A 21255-nucleotide genomic window follows, 5' to 3' on the forward strand; every position below is an offset into this window, starting at 1 on the left:
CAGCAAATTTTAATTTATTTTTTTTAAAAAAAGGAACACATAGCTTCCAAATTTAGAGAGTATTTCCCAGAGAAACTTGCAGCACTCAGAGTAGCTTCCCTAGTGCTTAACTCTTTCATGGCAGTTTACAAGCACTCTTTTCCTTCTCAGTTTTTTTTGAAATATATCTCTATAAAAAAGATGCATGCATAGTGTTTACATAATGAAACACTCATCCATGTTTCCATCAGAGAGTTTAAGAAATAAAATTGCTATGATTTAAAGCCGCAGATATTCCTTCCTAAGTATGTCTTTCACCCCCTCCCAATCTCTACACTGACACTGCATTCTTCATCATTCCCTCTTTTCTTTATACACAATAGCCTTAGCAATTTTTAATGTAGTATGTACCATGTCACATATATGTGTATAGGTATATGTGTGTATAATTTTAAATAATATCTACTTGCTATTTACATAAATACAAAATAATACATATACACATACAATAACAATTATTTACAAACATTGATATTATTTAAAAATTAGGAAATAAATTCAGAGAGGTTAAACAAATTAACTTAACTTTATGCATCTAAAATTAAAAGAGAACTCAACCCAGACCTTTATTTCTAAATCTATGGCCCTTTCCAATGATTCCATGAAGGGATAGGAGTTATTTTTAGTAAATAAATACTTGACAAAATATTGCTATAAATTCAGTTGTGTTCTAAAATAAATCTTTACATTATTAAACACAAAATAGTAAGATATATATATATATATGTGTGTGTGTGCATATATATATGTGCTAAATATTTTATTTTATTCAGAATATGAGCGATGTTTGTCATGTATCTGAATTTAATCATCTCTTCCCATAAATGCAAAGCTCCCCCCACCAAAGTTCTTGACCCTCAATTTGGAAATATGACTCTAAAGTCTAATCCCTTAGTTTTAAGTTATTGTGACAATATAATGCAGCAATCCTTTGAGAAGACAGTCTCTTTATAGTAAAGTCCAAACTGGGATATCAAATTCTACTTCATATAGGAGATGCATCTTTCCAAAACACTGTATGTATTCATAAATCAGAAAATTCCAGGGACACCTGGGTGGCTCAGTTGGCTAAGCATCCAAAGCCTGATTTTGGCCCAGGTCATTATCTCAAGAGTTCATGGGATCCAGCCCCCTGTTGGGCTCCATGAGGACAGCACAGCAGAGCCTGCTTGGGATTCTCTCCCTCCCCCCTCCCTGTGCTCACTCAGGGCGCTCTCCCTTTTTCTCAAAATAGGTAAATAAACAGTAAAAGAGAGAGAGAGAGAAAGAGAAAATACAATTAAAAAAAAAAAGAAAATTCTACAACTAACCAAAACAGATTACAATGCTGTACTTAGTGCTCTCAGAGTCTCATTTTGCCTTTGGAAAAATAACACTAAACAACTTGACCCACCTAGTCCACCTTTAGTTGCTATAGATGATTTCCAGGAGGCTGAAAGCTTCTCCCTTAAGTATCTTTGTGTCTTTTCTCTACCTGAGGGCTTTCCTCAGCACCAGGAAACCTTAAAAACACTTCCAAAAGCAACCTTAAGCCAACAGGGCTGTGGTGTTAGTGAACAAATGCCCAGACTTCTTCCTTCTTCCCTTCCCTCCCTACTTTCATACCTCAGTGGGAAGATTCTTTTTTTTTTTTTTCAATTTTTAATGTTTATTTATTTTTGACAGAGAAAGAGAGAGACAGAGTGTGAATGGGGGAGGGGCAGAGAGAGAGAGAGGGAGACACAGAATCCAAAGGAGGCTCCAGGCTCTGAGCTGTCAGGACAGAGCCCAACCCGAGGCTCGAACTCATGCCCCCATGAGATCGTGACCTGAGCTGAAGTCGGATGCTTAACTGACTGAGCTACCCAGGGACACCCACACTGGGAGGATTCTAAGACATGTTTCACATGGCTTCCTACCAAGTCCCCAGCATGAACGGGCTCCAGCTGCCATTAGTAGTAACGCATTCATAATACATGCTTTCTAGTCTTCTTTCTCTGGTAGAGCTCACCTTCCCTTACTCCTCTGTACTACTTCCCAGGAGCACCCTCCTCCCACTAATCCACTTGCAGTCAAGCCTGTTTAAGTGTCTGCCTTTGGGGTACTCGAATTAAGACTTCATTCTTGTTGTGGTTAACACCATTGTCATCATCATCATCTGTGTAAGTAACACTGATTAAGCACTTCATAGGTGCCAAACATGATTCTAAATATTTGACACTTATTTATATATTAAGTCCTCTCTAAAAACTTTTGACACAGCTAGTTTCATCATTCTTAGTTAAAATGTGACACCAGATTTTGCATTAAGCCAAAAAGATATATCAGCTTAAGCTCTGCTTCCTTTATGAGTATACATGTGTAGTTTTTAGGAGACTTAAAACCATGCCTTTTCCTTAGATGAACCTGGTGCATACATTTTCTTTCATCTTTGCACCTAGACCCACTCTGGTATTCACTCAAAGGAACCCAAACATTTCTGGGCCATACATTTGCAACACTCCAAGTTCATGTATGCACAAGTTCTAGAGTATTTCGAGATGACAGGTATTTCCTGAAATAACCAGTCACATTGTATATATTGGTCTAATAAGCAGATCGTTCAAGAGAGGAAAACACAACTGAATGTATTTGTAAGATCCTAGATTTCAAGACTTCATAATAAAACACCAGGTAGATCTTGATAGGTCACATATGATTCTCATTTGGTAAATTTATTAAAGCAGTCTCTTTGATAAAATAATACCATGGGAGAAATGGGTTATTTGCTAAACTTGGCTAAACTTTTAACTTACGGAACAGGATTAAGAATGAAACACACAATCAATAAATAATATATAGTTCAACAATGATTCTGTATCCATGTATTTACTGTTATTAAAATTTTATATGAATGTATCATTATACAAAACCTATCTCTCTACATATGGGCAGGCATACTTACTAAAATCATAAGAACGTATTTTAAATTATTAACCCAAAATGTTATTGCTGTCTTTTTTCCTCCCATTCCTCCCTTCAAAGGTTGCTTTGTCATATTTTAAAAAACACTAAAGGGGCACCTGGGTGGCTCAGTCCATTAAGTGTCCCACTCTTGATTTAGACTCAGGTCATGATCTCACAGTTCATGAGATCGAGCCCTTCATCAGGATCCACGCTGATGCCGCAGAGCCTGCTTGGGATTCTCTCTCTCCCTCTCTCTCTGCCCCTCCCCTACTCTCTCTCTCTCTCTCTCTGTCTCTCAAAATTAATAAATAACCTTTAAGAAAAACCACCAAAAACAACTATATTTTTAAAAATGGATTTATTGTTAATTTCCAGTATGATTAACATATAGTGTTTTATTAGTTTCAGATATACAATATAGTGATTCAACAATTCTATACATTACTCAGTGCTCATCATAAGTGAACTCTAAATGTCATTCACCTATTTCATCCATCCCCCACCCACATCCCCTCTGAGAACCACAACTTTTTTCTCTATATTTAAGACTATTTTTTGTCTCTTTATTCATTTGTTTCTTAAATTCCACCTGAGTTAAATCATATGGTATCTGTCTTTCTCTGACTTATTTCACTTAGTATTATACTCTGTAGATCTATCCATGTTGTTGCAAATGGCAAGATTTTATTTATTATGGCTGACTAATATTCCATTGTATATATGTATCACATCTTTATCCATTCACCTATCAGTGGACACTTGGGTTGCTACCATACTTTAGCTATTGTAAATAATGCTACAATAAACACCAGGGGTGTATATATATTTTCAAATTAGTATTTCCACTCAGTAGTGGATTGTATGATAATTCTATTTTAAAATTTTGAGGAATCTCCATACTGTTTTACATGATGACTGCACCAGTTTGCATTCCCACCATCAGCACATGAGGGTTCTTTTTTCTCCACATCCTCACCAACACTTGCTGTTTCTTGTGTTTTTGATTTTAGTCATTCTAACAGGTATAAGGTGATATCTCGTTTTACTTTTGATATGCATTTCCCAGAATATGAGTGATGTTGAGCATTTTTCATATGTCTATTGTCTATCTGTATTTCTTCTTTGGAAAAATGTCTGTTCACGTCTTCAGTCCATTCTTCAATTGGATTATTTGGGTTATTAATGTTGAGTTTATGTATTTTGGATACTAACCCCTTATTGGACATGTCATTTGCAAATATTTCTCCCATTCAGTAGGTTGTATTTTTGATTTGTTGATTGTTTCTTTTGCTATGCAGAAGCTTTTTATTTTGATGCAGTCCCAATAGTTTATTTTTGCTGTTGTTTCCCTTGCAAGAGACATACATAGAAAAAATGTTGCTACAGCAATGACAGAGAAATTACTGCTTTTGTTGTCTTCTAGGATTGTTACAGTTTCAGGTCTCGTATCTACATTTTTAATCCATTTTGAGTTTCTTTTAGTGTATGGTAGAAGTTGTCCAGTTTCATTCTTTCATACACAGCTGTCCAGTTTTCCCAACATCATTTGTTGAAGAGACTTTTTCCCATTGCATATTCTTGACTCCTTTGTCAAAGATTAATTGACCTTATACTCATGGGTTTATTCCTGGGCTATTTTGTTCTATTGATCTATGTGTGCCATACCATAGTTTTTTGATATCCAAGCTTTGTAGTATATCTTAAAATCTAGGATTGTAATACCTCTACCTTTGTTCTTTTTCAAGCTTGCTTTGGCTATTCAGTCCTTTGTGGTTCCACACAAATTTTAGGATTATTTGTTCTAGTTATGCGAGTAATGCTGTTGGTATTTTGATAGGGATTGCATTAAATCTGTAGATTGATTGGGTAGATTGCTCTCCCAATCAATGGGCATGGAATATCTTTCCAATTGTTTGTGGCAACTTAAATTTATTTCAGCAATGCTTTACAGTTTTCAGAGTACAGATCTTTCACCTCTTTGGTCAAGTGCATTTCCTCTGTGTTTTATTGTTTTTGGTACAATTATAAATGAAATTGTTTTCTTAATTTATCTTCCTGCTACTTCATTATTAGTGTATAGAAATGCAACATATTTCTGTATGTTGATTTTGTATCCTGAAGCCTTATTAAATTCATTTATCAGTTCTAGTAGTTTTTTTGGTGGAGTCTTTAGGGTTTTCTATATATAGTACCATGTTATCTGCAAATAGTGCAAGTTTTACTTCTTCATTACCAATTTGGATTCTGTTATTTTTCTTGTCTGCTTGCTGTGGGTAGGACTCCAATACTATGTTGAATAAAAATGGTGAGAGTGGACAACCTCATCTTCTTCTTGACCTTAGGAGGTAAGTTCTCAATTTTTCATCATTAAGTATGATGCTAGCTGTGAGTTTTTCATATATGCCCTTTATTATGTTAAGGTATGTATGTTCCCTCTAAACCTACTTTGTTGAGGGTTTTTATCACGAATGGATGTTGTACTTTGTCAAATGCTTTTTCTGCATCTATTGAAATTATCATATGCTTTTATCCTTTTCCTTGTTGATGTGATATATCGCAATAATTGATTTGTAAACACTGTACCATCCCTGCACCCAAGGAATAAATCCCAATTGATAATAGTGAATGACTTTTTAATGTACTGTTAGATTTGTTAGCTAATACTTTGCTGAGAATTTTTGCATTTATGTTCCTTAGAGATACTCGCCTATAGCTCCCTTTTTTATAGTGTCTTTGTCTGGTTTGGTATCAGACTGATACTGGCCCCATAGAATGAATTTGGAAGTTTTCCTTCCTCTTCATTCTATTCTGACATAGTTTGAGAAGAATCAGTATCAACTCTTCTTTAAATATTTGGAAGAAATCACCTGTGAAGCCATCTGGTCCCAGATTTTTATTTGTTGAGAGTTGTTTTGATTACTGCTTCAATCTCATTGCTGGTAATCTGTTCAAATTTTCTATTTTTTTCTGATTCAGTTTTGGGAGATTATGTTTCTAAGAATTTGTCCATTTATTCTACGTTATCAAATTAGTTGACATATTATTTTTCATATTCTTTTATAATCCTTTCCATTTCTGCGATGTTAGTGGTTATTTCATTCCTGATTTAAAAAAAAAAAAATTAATGTTTATTTCTGAGAGAGAGAGAGACAGAGCATGAGTGGGGGAGGTGTAGACAGAAAGAGAGACACAGAATCCGAAGCAGGCTCCAGGCTCTGAGCTATCAGCACAGACGGGGCTCGAACTCACAGACTGTAAGATCATGACCTGAACCGAAGTCGGACACTCAACCAACTGAGCCACCCAGGTGCCCCTAATTTCTGATTTTATTCGAGTCTCGCTCTTTCTCTCTCTCTTTGGTGAATCTAGCTAAAGGTTTATCAATTTTGATGATCTTTTCAAAGAACCAGCTCCTGGTTTCACTGACCTGTTCTATTGTTTTTTAAGGTTCTATTTTGTTTATTTCAGCTCTAATATTTATTATTTCTTTGCTTCTACTAGTTTCGGGCTTTGTTCTTTCTCTAGCTCCTTCAGGAGTAAAGGTTAGGTCATTTGAGACTTTTCTTGCTTCCTGAAGTAGGCCTGTATTGTATAAATTTCCCTCTTAGAACAGCTTTTGCTGCATCTCAATGATTTTGGACACTTGTGTTTTCATTTTCATTTATCTCCATGTATTTTTTTTTTTTAATTTTCTCTTTGGTTTCTTGGTTGACTCATTCATTGAACCATGTTATTACACAACCATGTTTTGTGTTTTTTCCACATTTGTTTCCTGGGGTTGATTTCTAGTCTCATAGTGTTTAGTCCATTTACATTCAAAGTAAATATCAATAGGTATGTATTTATTGCCATTTTATTACTTGCTTTATGTGTTTTTGTTTGTTTCTTTGTTTTTAGTTCTTCTCTATTCCTTTCTTGCTCTCTTCTGTCACAGTGATATACTTCTTTCTTTAGTGATATACTTGGATTCCTTTCTCTTTATTTTTTGCATATATGTTATGTATTTATTTTGTGGTTACCATTAAGTTTATATATAACAACTAATGCATATAGCAGTCTATATTAAGTTGATGGTTGCTTAAGTTTGAACCTATTTTAAAAGCACTAAACTTTAGTCCTCTCCCCACCACATTTTAGAAATATGGTATCATACTTTACATCTTTTTATTTTGTGAACCCTTTGATTTTTTATAGATATACTTAATTTCACTCCTTTTGTGCTTTTCTTTCTCCTCTTTATGGTCTTTCTTTTCCACTCAGAGTCCCCTTTAACAATCAAACAAATACATTTTTAAAATGTTAAAATTGAGAACTAGATCCGTTGACAGAGTACAGATTCTGATATAGCTTAAAGTACATATAATGATGTTTTGAAATTAAGGCAAAACTAAAGTAGTAAAAAATTTGTCATGGTTTGAGATATTAAGACATGATGTTCACATGTATATTTGGTGGTTTATATGATGCCAAAATGGATATTCACGTCTGGAGATTCTTCAAGTAAGATATAAACTTTGGCTTACATTGTTGCTCTGTGAAAATTATAACTGTCCCAGATGGAAAAATGTGTTAAAGTATATATTTCCACATCTCTAAATCTGTATTTTTTTCTTCAAATGCCAAATATTTTAAGAACTTACATGTCTCACAAAGATAGAAGGTGACTTAGGGGTGCTAAAGAAATAGCTAATTTATTCCATATATTCTGAATCTTCTAACAGATGAAATATTTTCAGCAGATAACACTGAAATTATTATCTCCCAGATGATCAACACCTGATAATAGATGGCTAGACACATTTCTATTTAAAACATGTAGTTCTACATTTCGATAAGGTAATATTTTTAAACTTTCATGAATTTTCCTTTTCCTAGTGTATATTTATAATAATGAATTTATGTAAACATATTAAATATCCCTATGACTGGGACTATCTTCATTTGTATATTATAATGAAATTAATATCTAAACAAAATATTTTCCATTAGTATTTTTAAATGCCTATTTTGCTTTACTTAAATGGTAAACATGATACAGATTAAGTTTATTTAAATTACTTAATAGTTAAACAGTTTAAGTTAAATTAAACTTATTGAATATTTATATTTAATCTCTAATTGATGGCCACTGAACATTGTTGTATTTTGGATTTCTTCCCAAGTGTGTCATATAACAAGGTTTTTATTTTCTGACACAGTGATCTATATCTTAAACTTGTTATAATGTAAAATGAATATTTAAAATAAGTTATGTTCTACAAAAATGCATAATATAACCAAAGACTTATAGTATGTAGAATATCATGTTACCTAATATCAATTAAACCTGACATTGGAATTACAGAACTATCTAGTTCATCTCACTGCCAGTAAGAAGGATTAGGTCCAAATCAATATAAGCAATTAAGAAATTAATTTTAAAGCAAAGATATTAGATAAGATACCTTGGCAATAGTAGCAATCTTTATATTTATTCTTTTTACTTCTTTCGCACTGAACTTGTTTGTGATATTTAAAGATGTACATTTTTGGAATGTGTGCATGTAGTTTTTTATTATAGCTAAAATTAGAGCTTTGCATTTGAAACTAAAAGAAACATTTTAGGTTATTTTTTTAAAAGACAAATGAGATTAGATAACTAACATTAATTTGAAAAGTGATTATTATTTTCTGAAATGTGTTTATTAACCATAATGGATAAGTTCATTGTATATCTCTGTACTGATAATCTACTTACGTAACTCCCTCAATTTCTCTGTAGCTACCAATCCATCAGTCTATAGTAATTAAAGTGGTAGAGCTAGTTTACCATCCTCTGTCTCTCTTATTTATTTTTTTCCACTTGTTTTTTTTTAACATTTTATTTATTTTTGAGAGAGAGAGACATGGAGTGTGAGCGGGAGAGGAGCAGAGAGAGAGACACATAAAGAATCTGAAGTACACTCCAGGCTCTGAGCTGTCAGCACAGAGCCCTACGAGGGGCTCGAACACACACTGCGAGATCATGATCTAGGCCAAAGTCTGACACTGAACCAACCGAGCTTCCCACCCGCCCCTGTGCCTCTCTGATTTAAACCTTTGTCAAATTTGTATACTCAAGTAGAGCATAATGTCAGTAAATATCAAAACCAGTTATTTTCTAACATTAAAAGTTATGCAATGTAAAACTCCAACCAAAGTCCTTGAGATTTTTGTCTTTAATAAAGTACTATTCATGGTAGGTTAAATTAGAGTAATCCAATAGTCCTCTAATAACATATACTCAGTTTGTTTTTAGATTTTATTTCATTTTATTTTACTTAATTGTATTTATTTATTTTTTAGAGATGACAACCAACACCTCAGAAATACAAACAATAATAAGAGAATATTATGAGCAATTATATGCCAACAAATTGAGCAATGTGGAAGATACGGACAAATTCCTAGAGACATATAAACTACCAAAACTGCTTTAGATTTTAAAAGCAAGCATATCTTAGCTTTGAGAGCCTATATATACATATATATGCATATATATACGTATGTATATACATACGTATATATATGCATACATATACATACATATATACATATACATACATATATACATATACATATATATGTACATATATGTACATGTACACACATATACATATACATATACACACATATACATATATATGTATACATATGCATACATATATATACATATATATACACATACATGTATACATGTATATATGTACATGTATATATACATATATGTATATATGTACATGTATATATACATATATGTGTATATGTGTATACATATATACGTGTATATGTATATGTATATGTATACATGTGTATATGTATGTATATATATACACACATATGTATATGTGTGTATATGTGTATATGTATATATGTGTATATGTATATGCATATGTGTATATGTGTATATGTACACAAATACATGTACACAAATATATGTACATGTACACAAATATATATGTGTATATATATACACATATAGATGTGTATATGTGTATATGTATACATATGTATATATATACATATGTATATGTATACATATACATATGTATATGTATACATATGTATATGTATACATATATACATCTATATGTGTATATGTATATACGTGTGTACATATGTAATGTATATATGTATGTATATATATGTACATATACATGTATATGTATATATATGTGTGTGTATATATATATATATATAAAGTTGATATTTGCTTATATTTTATGTTTGGAATATAAAGAGAGAAATTTTGCTTAAATTTGTTACCGATGACATTCTCAGTACTCCTTTGTTTTATATACAGGGAAACATTATACAAGCTTAACCTAACAGAAATAGTAGAGTTGATAGCTTAGTTGTAAGCCTATTTGTCACTGGCACTATATTTTTTGGATTATACATCCAATATTGAAAACTTTGAGACAATGTTGAAAACTAATACTCAAAATTGATGAATGTCTCATTTAATATTTCTATTCATTTGTTTATTGTTTGTTTTGTTCATCTTTATAAACTTTAAAGCAGACTTTATAAATAGTTTGTGTTGGATTATTTCATCTACTCATTTATTTTTTTCAAAAAATATAGTTGTTTGCAATATGAACTATTTAGACTGAAAGGATATAGTGATGACCTAGTATTTTTATTCAAATAGAAGTCATCTCATGGAAGAAATTAATGTTTAACAACTTATAACACAGTGTGAAAAATGCTGTAACACAAATGACAAATACCTAAATTTAATAAAATGGGTCTTAAACTTATTGAAACCCATAAAAGTATGTATGACAAGAAATGTAGAGAAACTTCTGAAATACAATAATATATATAAAATAACGTATGTAATTTATACAAAGCAATTATTTGTATAGTCGATACATTTTTAGTTAGTGTACACATTTGTTACTTAGAAGACTCTCCAGAAATATTTCTTTGTCATCCATATTATTTCTAAAGGCAATTTCCAAATTTAAGATGAGTCTTGTTAGGTCGTTTTTTGCAATCCCCCAAGCAAGGACCTTACAATCTTTCAGGCAGAATGTACATATATAATTTTTTTAATTTAAATTTCTGTTTTTTAAGAACTTAAAAAGTTTTGCTTCGGGGCACCTGAGTGGCTCAGTCGATTAAGCATCTGACTTCAGCGCAGGTCATGATCTCACAGTTTGTGAGTTCAAGCCCCACATCTGGCTCTGTGCTGACAGCTTGGAACCTGAAGCCTGCTTCAGATTCTGTGTCTCCCTCTCTCTCTGTCACTTCCCTGCTTATCCTCTCTCTCTCTCTCTCTCTCAAGAATAATAAATCTTAAAAAAATATTTTTTAAAGTTTTGCTCTGAAGAAGTCATCTGTTTCTGTTGTTTGTCATAGAATTCCAATCTTTGATTTTATAAGGATTGTTTGCATTTGTCATACTTAGGATCTACCAAATGCAGAGTTGGAAGATGGGAAAACCTGACAGTGTTCTGACTGCCACAAAATGCCTCAAGTTATTTCCAAATGCTTTGCATACAGGTATATTTGAATACAACTTGCCAACAATTTTTCTCTAAACTGTGTCCACTATGATAGGTAGAGAGAAAGAGGTCTAGTAAATATGAACATGAAATAGGAAATATAAACCAAAAAATCTGGATTGGAAATATAGTGCCAGTAACAAGGTCTGCAATTCCATAGCTGTCTATGAACTCACTACATAGATTATCGTGCAGGTTATGTTTGCATACCTGATTATTCAACTCTCTGTGGCTACTAAGCACCTTTTTTTTTAATTTTTTTTTAACGTTTATTTATTTTTGAGACAGAGAGAGACAGAGCATGAACAGGGGAGGGGCAGAGAGAGAGGGAGACACAGAATCCGAAACAGGCTCCAGGCTCTGAGCTGTCACCACAGAGCCCGATGCGGGGCTCGAACTCACGGACTGTGAGATCATGACCTGAGCCGAAGTCAGACGTTTAACCGACTGAGCCACCCAGGCGCCCCCTGGGCACCTTAGTAAGAAGTTCACAGGCTGAAAACACTTAGTTTAGGCAGCATTTTCTACTGCCTATATTTTACCTATCCTTGATTAAACACAGGCTCAATTTTAGTTTCCCAAGTTCCAATCTACTGTCTACTTATATTCTACTTTTAAGATAAAGTATTTCAAAACATTAGTCTATAAAAGGTGGTTAAAGGTGAAAGAGGAGGTTACAAAGAGAGAAGAAACTTCCAAAATATGAGGCCTTCACCATATACAAAAAAAAAGTGTTCATATTTTCCTCTTGTACAGCTTTTAAGAGACTGAGTTATATGTAGTTTATAAAAGGAAAATAAATGAAAAATAATTCATGAAAGTAAGAAAACTTAATCTGTATCGTGTTTTTTACTTACAAGTATCCAGAAATACTATGAAACCTATCTCTTTGAAGTAGGTATCATATTTCTACAGCAATACATCAAAATTAAATGTAAGTGTTAGGTTCACTTAAATACTTACACCTTACAAACCTAAGTTTCCATATTATAAATAAAATTTGAATTGCATAATATTAAGTAGAAACATTTAATTTCAAATGCTATATTTATGAACATAAATTAGGGAACATAAAGCCCATAAACATTATTTAGGTGTCTCTTACTTAGCCAGCAGATATTAATAGGTAGTATAACATAGATAGGGCAAAAGTAAATATTCAAGCTAATTCTTTAAAAAAAAATTTAGCATTTCACGGAACAACTGTGTCACCCCAGAGTTTGGAATTACCTGACATAAATACAGTGATAGCCAATCAGTTACTAAGTAATGCTGTAGGAGGAAAAGTATAATATAAAGATATAAATTAATTCATCCAAATATTACTTATTATTAGTTCTTTCTCATTCTTTCAATGCCATTGACTTAATTCTCTTTGTATGAGTTTCTTTCTACCAACTTATCTGATCCAATTTCATAGTTGATGCAAAATTTTTAACACATCTTCCTCAGTCCAAGTCAACCAGCATTTACACAACATTATTTATGTCATTAAGATTTCTGAGGATTTGAAAGCATAAGAATGTCACCTCCATTACTGAATCAATTGTAGTATAGCTGTGGAAAGAGGCAATCTAGAAGCTCAAATTTTTTGCAGTCATTACTATAATAAAGATGTACTGAAAATGATGAGAAAATAGTTCTGAGGAAGTTAATGAGTTGAATATTGAAGCATAAGTAAAAACTATCAGGATAAGAGAGGACTGTAGATGAGTTTTTTGACCAGAGGGAACATTTGTGAAGGCACAGAGCTATGAAACACCTCTGATAAAACAAATACATGATATTTGAGGCAGAGTCTCAGAGGATAAGCTTAGGGAGATAGGCATTTCTTGTTGATTTGGGTTATATCTATATGAGAGGGGAACACAATGGCTATTTTAAGTAGGCCAGTGACAGGACATAGTTTGCATTTTAAACGAATCCTGCCCCAGTATATGTGATAGGTTTGATTTAAGTAAGACTTCAGGCAAGGTGACAAGTTAGGGAGTTAGTGAAAGGGATAGACAGGTATGAAACAATGAGAGCTTAAATTTGGTCCCTAGATAAACACATGGAGGCAAAGAGGCTTCCTGGAGATATATCAAGAATCTAGGATTGTTAGAGGTGCATGTTAGAAAAAGAAATTCTGAAATAAGAGCTCAAGTTTTGAGATTATGTTAGTGAAAATGAGATCAACTGAGATAAGAAATATTGATAGGGAAGACTGTAAAGCAAGATGGGTATTTTGAGTTTCTGCAGCTTATGGGATATCCAATTAGAGGTACTCAATACAATACAATATACAACAATACAGTATATGATTCAGAAACTTTGTGGTCATGTTTATGTGGAATCATGCATATATATGAGATAGAGGACTGGAAGAATAACAGAAATATTACCTACATAAAAGAAGAGAGTGCAAAGAGCCATGGGTAGTTCCACCTTTGTATGTCTGAAAAAGAGAACAGGACAGAATTGTTCCCCTGGTTCTAGAGTAGTAAGTTTCAAAAAGGAGGAAGAGGGGCACCTGGGTGGCTCAGTCAGTTGAGCACCCGAATCTTGATTTCGGCTCAAGTCAAGATCCCAGGGTCATCAGGATCCTTCCTGAACATGGAGTCTGCTTAAGATTCTCTTTCCCTCCCCCTCTCCCTCTCCCTCTTTCTCTCTGCCTCTCTCTCTCTCTTTCTCAAAATTAAAAAAAAAAAAGGAGGAAGATGTCAACAGTGTACAATGCAGCTGTGATATCTAGTAAGGTAAGAACTGAAAAATGTCAGTAGGTTATGAGTGAAGAACTCAGGTAGTTTCTGACTTTGAGAGCATTTCAGAGAAAAGGAGAAGCCAGACAAAAGTGAGCTGAGGTATGGGTAGAAGATAGTGAGGGAAAGATAGTAAGTATGTACTAAAATAGAGCTTGGCTGGAAAGGAAGAGTAACAAGAAGAAGTAGTTCAAAACTGAGAAAGAAATTCCCCTGTTGTGTTTTTGTTGTTTATTTTGTTTTGGTCTGCCTGTTTCTCCTTCTTCCTATCTTGTGACAAATGTTCTGAGACTCTGCTCTGTTGATCATAACCAATTAGTGTTGAACATGAAACATTTTTTTCTAATGTTTATTTTTGAGAGAGAGAGAGAGAGAGAGAGAGAGAGCGTGAGCAGGGGTAGGGCAGAGAGAGAGAAAAACACAGAATCCAAAGCAGGCTTCAGGCTCTGAGCTGTCAGCACAGAGCCGGATGCAGGACTTGAACCCACAAACTGCGAGATCATGACCTGAACTTAACCAAATGAGCCAGCCATGTGCCCCTGAACATGAAACATTCTCAAAATTATTCGGTCTTGAAGTCTTCTAGGAAAAAGTTATCCATTTGGAATTTAAGGGAACTTTTAGCCAGTGAACAAACAAAAAGAAAGAACCACTTTTCCTAACACTGAAGTTTTGTTATCTAGAGGACTTCAAAATATTTAAGAAGTGGTTCCAAATATTCCACTTTCAAAAGCTTCCCTCATACTTCCATTATTTTCAGGTTAAAGCCTTTTTGAGAGTTATCGCACACACACACACACACAAACACACAAACAATAACACCAGAGAGAATATGCAAATATAGAAAGAACAATACAAAGTTGAATGCAAAATGGAAAGGGAATATTTGGGAAGCATTTTAATACATTCGAGACAATGGTATTTGGAATTCCATGGAAGTATAAATATAAGAAAATATTTATGGTATAATAACTTATCCAGTTGCATCATTTCCAGACATGTATTCTCTGCCACCTGTATACATATAATTTTGTAGTTTGAGCCCTTTTTTATTTAGACCAACTTTTCAAGAGGAATTCTACTTTGTTTGATTCATTCTACATCTATGATTTCAAATATGAGCACATTTAATCCTTAAAGGAATCATACGATGAGGACAATAGTTTAAGAAACTATATTGTACTTTCATATTTATTATATTTTATAAAAACCAGCAAAAGTATGCCAAAACAAAACCACTATGGAAAGAATTTGGTTACAAACAGAAAAAAAAAAATGTATATGTATCTGAGCTTTGATCTGAGCTTTTGACTTCCTATTTTCATATTTTCTGCTGGAATAATTATGGACTGATCTATGACAAGTTTATTCATTTCAGCATTAATTGTGAAAGTTTATTTAAAAACAAGAGAGAAAAAAGAAACCTGAAAGTAGCTGCTAATATAAACTATGGAACATTCATACTACAGAGTATATTAAGCTGTAAGCAGAATGAAAAAAATCTCTATATACTGCCAAGGAGTGATCTCCAGAATATATTGAGTGAAGATAACACTGTAGTGAAACATGTATGTTTTCACTGCTTATCAAAGAAAAGGGGTGGAGGGCTGATTTGAATATATAGATAGATAGATATACACATATATATATATATACATACACAGGCACACACATACACACTAATGCACGCACACATACTATGAATATATGTATAAATATATTTTCTTATATTTAAGCGTGGAAGGAAAAACTACACATTTTAAAATATTTACCAATGGGTGTGGGAGGGAAAGGGAGGAAACCAGGTGTAGCATATTGGGATGACACCCAGATTTCTCTGCATATATTTTGTTTTGTAACTGACTTTAGAACCATATAAATACTTTTGCATAATTATAAAATAAGACAAAATTTTAGAAAAGGCAATTCTTTAAAAAAGGCAATTCTTGAAATTTTAACGTCCTCTCTCAACCAGATACCATAGATGGAAAAGACTTTGAAAGAAAGTCTCACCCTTTGCTGTTTTCCGCCAGTTTCCCAGGACCCTGTGCGCAGGCTCTGGAGTGCTGCGGTGTCCCAGCAGGCCTCTTCCGGGTCACCAGAAACTGTGGAAAAGGTAAAATAATTTTTCCTCTGTAATGGATGCTTGGCTGACACCCCTTTTAAGGCGTCTTGTAAATGGATAAGCGTATTAGGTTCAAAGTTCACCACTGTGGCCACTATAATTCAAGATTGTCTTTCTAAGTTTGACCTATTTTTTCAGACGAAAAACAAATTTTACTTACCTGAGGCCTCACACTGGACCCAGTCCAGATTAGTCAGACCCAGTCGCTTCCCCAACTCAGTCCAGGCTCCAACTTGGACCCATTCAATCCCCAGAGGCAGTCTGGGTTTTAAGCCAGACCCAGTCCCTTCTGTGAACCGGTTAAGTTCCAAGTTGGACCCAGTCCGTCCCCGGATCCACTCCGGGCTCTAAGGAGGACCCAGTCCGTTCCCGGACGCAGTCCGGAATCTAAGCGGGAACCACTTGGTCCTCGGACCTAGTCCGTCTCTGGAACCAGTCCGGGTTCTAATTGGGAACCAGTCCATTCCCGGACGTAGTCCGGGATCTAAGCAGGAAGCGCTCCGTCCTCAGAACCAGTCTGGCGTCCGAGTCAGACCCAGTCGGACCCCAGACCCAGTCCGACTTCGGACTCAGTCCTGGACCCAGACCAGGCTCCGAGTTGTAACCAGTCTGTTCCCTGAGCCAGTCTGGATTCTCAGTTGGAACCACTACAACTCCAGCAGTTTTCCAGAACCGGTCTGGAAAAAGAAAGTCTGAAAGTTCATAGCAAAAGCTGTGGAGCCAGGATCTGAAAAGGACTTTTCCACCACGTTCAGAGGCCGCGAGAAAGTGGTGAGGCCCAGATGGACAGGTACCTACACCTGGTTGCTCATCGCTCCTGGGAGCTATCAGAGGTCTCCTTCCGTTCCCTTTTCTGACACCAGGACTGTGGAAAGGTAAATTGAGGCATACTAAAGCGCTTAACATTTTATCTGTGCAAAAATCTATTTGGCTCAGGAGGCAGCCAATCCAGCAGATAGAAGAGAGTTCCAAGGAGCAGTACAAAATAAAAGAATTTAATAGCCGGGACGGAGCGGGAACAAGAAAGTTAAGCAAGGCAAAAAAAGCAGGTTGATTATTGCAAGGCCACTTTTGTTTAGAGGATGGCAGTCATCAGGCAGATCACCTATTTAATGCTGATCAGTTTATGACTGGATTAAGATTCCATTCTGGGTATTAAACTTTGGTCTTCGACTCAGGTCATGACCTCAGGGTTGGTGAGCCCCTCATAGGACTCTGCTGTCAGCATCGAACCTGCTTCAGATCCTCTGTCCTCTTCTCTTTCTGCCCCTCCCCCGCTTGCTCTCTCGCTCTTGCTCCCTCTCTCTCAAAAAAAAAAAAAAAAAAAAAAAAAAAAAAGATTCCATTTCTGGGAGAGCTGCAACTGTAATTAAGTCTTCATTGGGTAATGTGGGACTTAACATGTGACTCCATTTAGGGCCTGTTGTCTTGTTTTTAAGAGGGGATATTAATTGTATTCTGACTCATGCAAACTATAAAAAGTAATTAGAAATTCAGGAAAACTTGGTGGATATTTAGTGATATTTATAGAATACTGATACTCTTATTTTGGGTATGATAACAGTATTATGATTTTATTTTGGAAAAATAAGAGTATCTTTTCAGATACTTCTTGAAATGAAGTAAAATGATATAATGTCTGGAATTTATCAAAATCAAGAACAAGGAGGAGTAGGGAAGGATATATTTGAATTGGTCATGAATTGCTATTTGTGATAACGTGTGAATGCGGTAATTAAGGGTTCGTTACACTGTATTTTTTATTTTAACCTGCTTTTGAAATTTTTCAAAATAAAAAGGTTAAATTTTTTAAATTAAGAACAACTTTTGAATTCTCAAATGCAATTTCAACTTTGAATGAACTTCAATTAAATGGAACTTATCCAAATTAGAATCAATTAATCTATGAGTAAACTCTATAGAAATATGTTGGAAGAAGCTATTAACTTTTTTGACAGCATTTGAGAAAAAATACAAAGAAAATCTCACTGTTTTATAAATAGCCTGAATTAATTTATCTCTCAATTTTACTTCTAAATAAATTTAAGTGATTTAATTCAAATAATGGGTTATTGATTGCATTTTTCTAAACTTGCATCAACTTAGCAGAAGCAGTTCCTATTTAGGTATAATTTGAATGGTGAATCTTAATTAACAACAGGGTAGAATGTGTTTTATTCTTTTAATTAATAAAGAAGTAATATCCTGACTAGTTTCAATTATTTTAAAATTGTTTTAAATAGATATTAAATAGAAAATTTTTACAAATTCAGAAAAACAGTACATCTTCTCTGTACCAAAACTTATGATGTGTTTTGTGTATATGCATGTGCGTTATTTTGAAGATTATAACTTAATTATAAATACATTTATATTATTTGGAGATTTTATATCTCAGTCTCCAAAAGGTAAAAACGTTAATCTTTGCCAAATACAATATATGTAATTAAAAACATATTTAGGCATTTTATCATATAAGTTTTCAAATAGTTACAGAAGACAGATGTTGCTTTAGGCTAACATGAAAGTATAATATTTTCATGATTACAAATAATGTGTTGTATATCTGTAGCTAAACATAGAATTTTTTGTTTTAATTATTATTTTAAAAGTTCTGGTTTTCTTTCCTTCATGAGAGGTGAACTAGTTCACTGCTTTTGATTAATAGGTAAAAAGCTGGTAAGAAAAAAAAAAAAATTACTGATATTTGCCTTTCTGCAAAATGACCTTATATTGCAGTTGAAGGGTTGAAAGTAAACTGATGCCCAAAGAAAATGCAAAGTTGTCCTGGAGGGGGGTGGGAATTGTTATGTTCCTTGGAAAATGCCTTACTCAAGATGTGATTTCCAAGTACAGGGTCCCAATAATTTCTCTTGAATTGAGACATAGAACCCCCAGTTTTTTAAAGATGTGGAAGGCATGTGAATAAATAAAGATAAAAAGTGGATACATTATTTAGTACTGCTTTGAAATAAATATGGTCCTGTAAAATATCAGTTTACTAATATGGCTCATTATAAACTTACCATCTACACATATTCTATATCTTTATACCTCTGTATGAAGATTTTCTAATCATTTCACATTAATTAACAGTTTTTTTTAAATAAACAAGCATTTCATATTAGGCACTAATTTTCTAAAGATTAATATCTAACTGGTTATCATGTAATTTAATGTTATCTATGAGGTTAAAAAAATCATCTTGAGAAATTTGTTTGCCTATACCAGAAAAATGAACTTTTACTGCCTTAATTATTGTATTTTAATTTAAATCACTGGTGTTTTTCATTTGCATTCTGAAGTCTACCAAATATTTCTCTAAATACAAACATCCATCACTCGTATCCAACCTACTTTATATAAACTTATTAAAAACAGGAACTAAGAAATACAGTCCTCCCTCCTTGAATTACCATTTCAAAAATAAAAGCTTAGATCTCATACATAAGAAGTATTTATTGACTGTTCATTATGTGCCAGACATAGTTAAGGCCTTGTTATAAAAAAACAAATGAACCAGAATGTGTTCTCAAGGAGCATACTCTCTGGTTAGCAAGTTAACAGACAAGGAACTATAACATTAAAATAGACTATAATCTGTGCTGAGAAAGCATGAATCAGAGAAAGTCATGGGAATGAAATTTAGGTGAGGTTTCCTGAAAGAAATAAATACCTTGCCTGAGACTTGGATTAGCGGGTAATGAATCCTTCAAAAGTGTTGTGCCGGGTGGAGGCCTAGAAAACTAGGCTTATTTGGAATATAGAAGTGGAGGGAAAGGGAAAGAAAAGGCCATGATAAGTGCATATGCAAGAGGTGTTCTGTTAAGGAAACACAAATTGTACGTGAGGGCTGAAAAATGAAGTTCAAGAGGGGAAGCATAGCATGTAAACTTGGAGGGGAAGAAAGCTTCTACACCAAACTCACAATTATACCAAGCTCACCAAGTTCTCTTGAAGACCATGAAGAATCACTGGGTTGTTTCAAGTAAGGGAATTATGTGTGAAGACTGCACTGTTTATTTGTTGAAACCACATCCAACTCAGTAAGGTTTTTTTAAGAATGTAGTTTGATCCATAGAGTGAAAACTTGGCCACAGTATAAAAGTTTAGGGATTTCAAGTCCTAGTGACCCACATTCGGTTGGTTTAAGAATCCTGCAACGTTTTTAGCACTTCAGCTCTGCACAAGACAATAGGACATGGGAAGCACAGGGCAAATCATCTATAGGCCAGGAAACTCATGAACAGGATACCTGGGAAAAGAATTACAAGAACAATCGTTTAACTTACAATCAGTATAGGTTTCTGAAGGGATCCTTTCTCCTTTTCATTCCATGGCTCTGAACTAGAAGTTTTTAACCTCATTTCCCAGGATGAGCTTCCCACCCGTGGTCCCACAGTTGGTCTCATCTTCTTCCCTAATTTAACCTTTTTGCAATGTAGCATGTTCATGCCCTCTTCTTCTTTCTTTATTTTTTTTTTTAATTTTTTAAGATTATTTTCAGAGCGAGAGAGAGAGTGAGCAAATGCAGGGGAGGGGCAGACAGAGAGAATCCCAAGCAGACTCCATGCTATCAGCACGGAAACTGTGAAATCATGGCCTGAGCTGAAAGCAAGAGTCAGAAGCTTAATCAACTGAGCCACCCAGGCACCCCCATACCCTCTGATTCTTATACTATCCCATTAACAAATAAACCCCTTATGTCATGAATAACAAAATGATTGTGTCTGTATGTGTACATGCACACACATGTATGCAAATAAATAAAATCCAAAAATATTTCTTTTCACTTAGTGCCAAATTTCCCATAGTCATGCTTTACAGTTTTAATCTCTTACAATCTGACTTTTATCCCCATTATTCATTACAGAGGAAAGAGTGAAAACCTGTA

At 34.1% G+C, this 21255-nt stretch overlaps 1 long non-coding RNA gene across 1 annotated transcript in view; it reads left to right on the top strand.

Annotated features, from left to right (window-relative positions):
- Nucleotides 1-16846: 16846 nt before the first annotated feature.
- LOC122207002 overlaps nucleotides 16847-21255 on the top strand; it is a 108485-nt gene continuing 104076 nt past the window's right edge. Inside the window, exon 1 of the long non-coding RNA XR_006196640.1 lies at nucleotides 16847-17236. This is a non-coding gene — a long non-coding RNA (uncharacterized LOC122207002). The remainder of the gene's footprint in view (nucleotides 17237-21255) is intronic.

The sequence above is a fragment of the Panthera leo genome, chromosome A2 (assembly GCF_018350215.1).
Source record: "Panthera leo isolate Ple1 chromosome A2, P.leo_Ple1_pat1.1, whole genome shotgun sequence".
Classification (NCBI taxonomy): Eukaryota; Metazoa; Chordata; class Mammalia; order Carnivora; family Felidae; genus Panthera; species Panthera leo.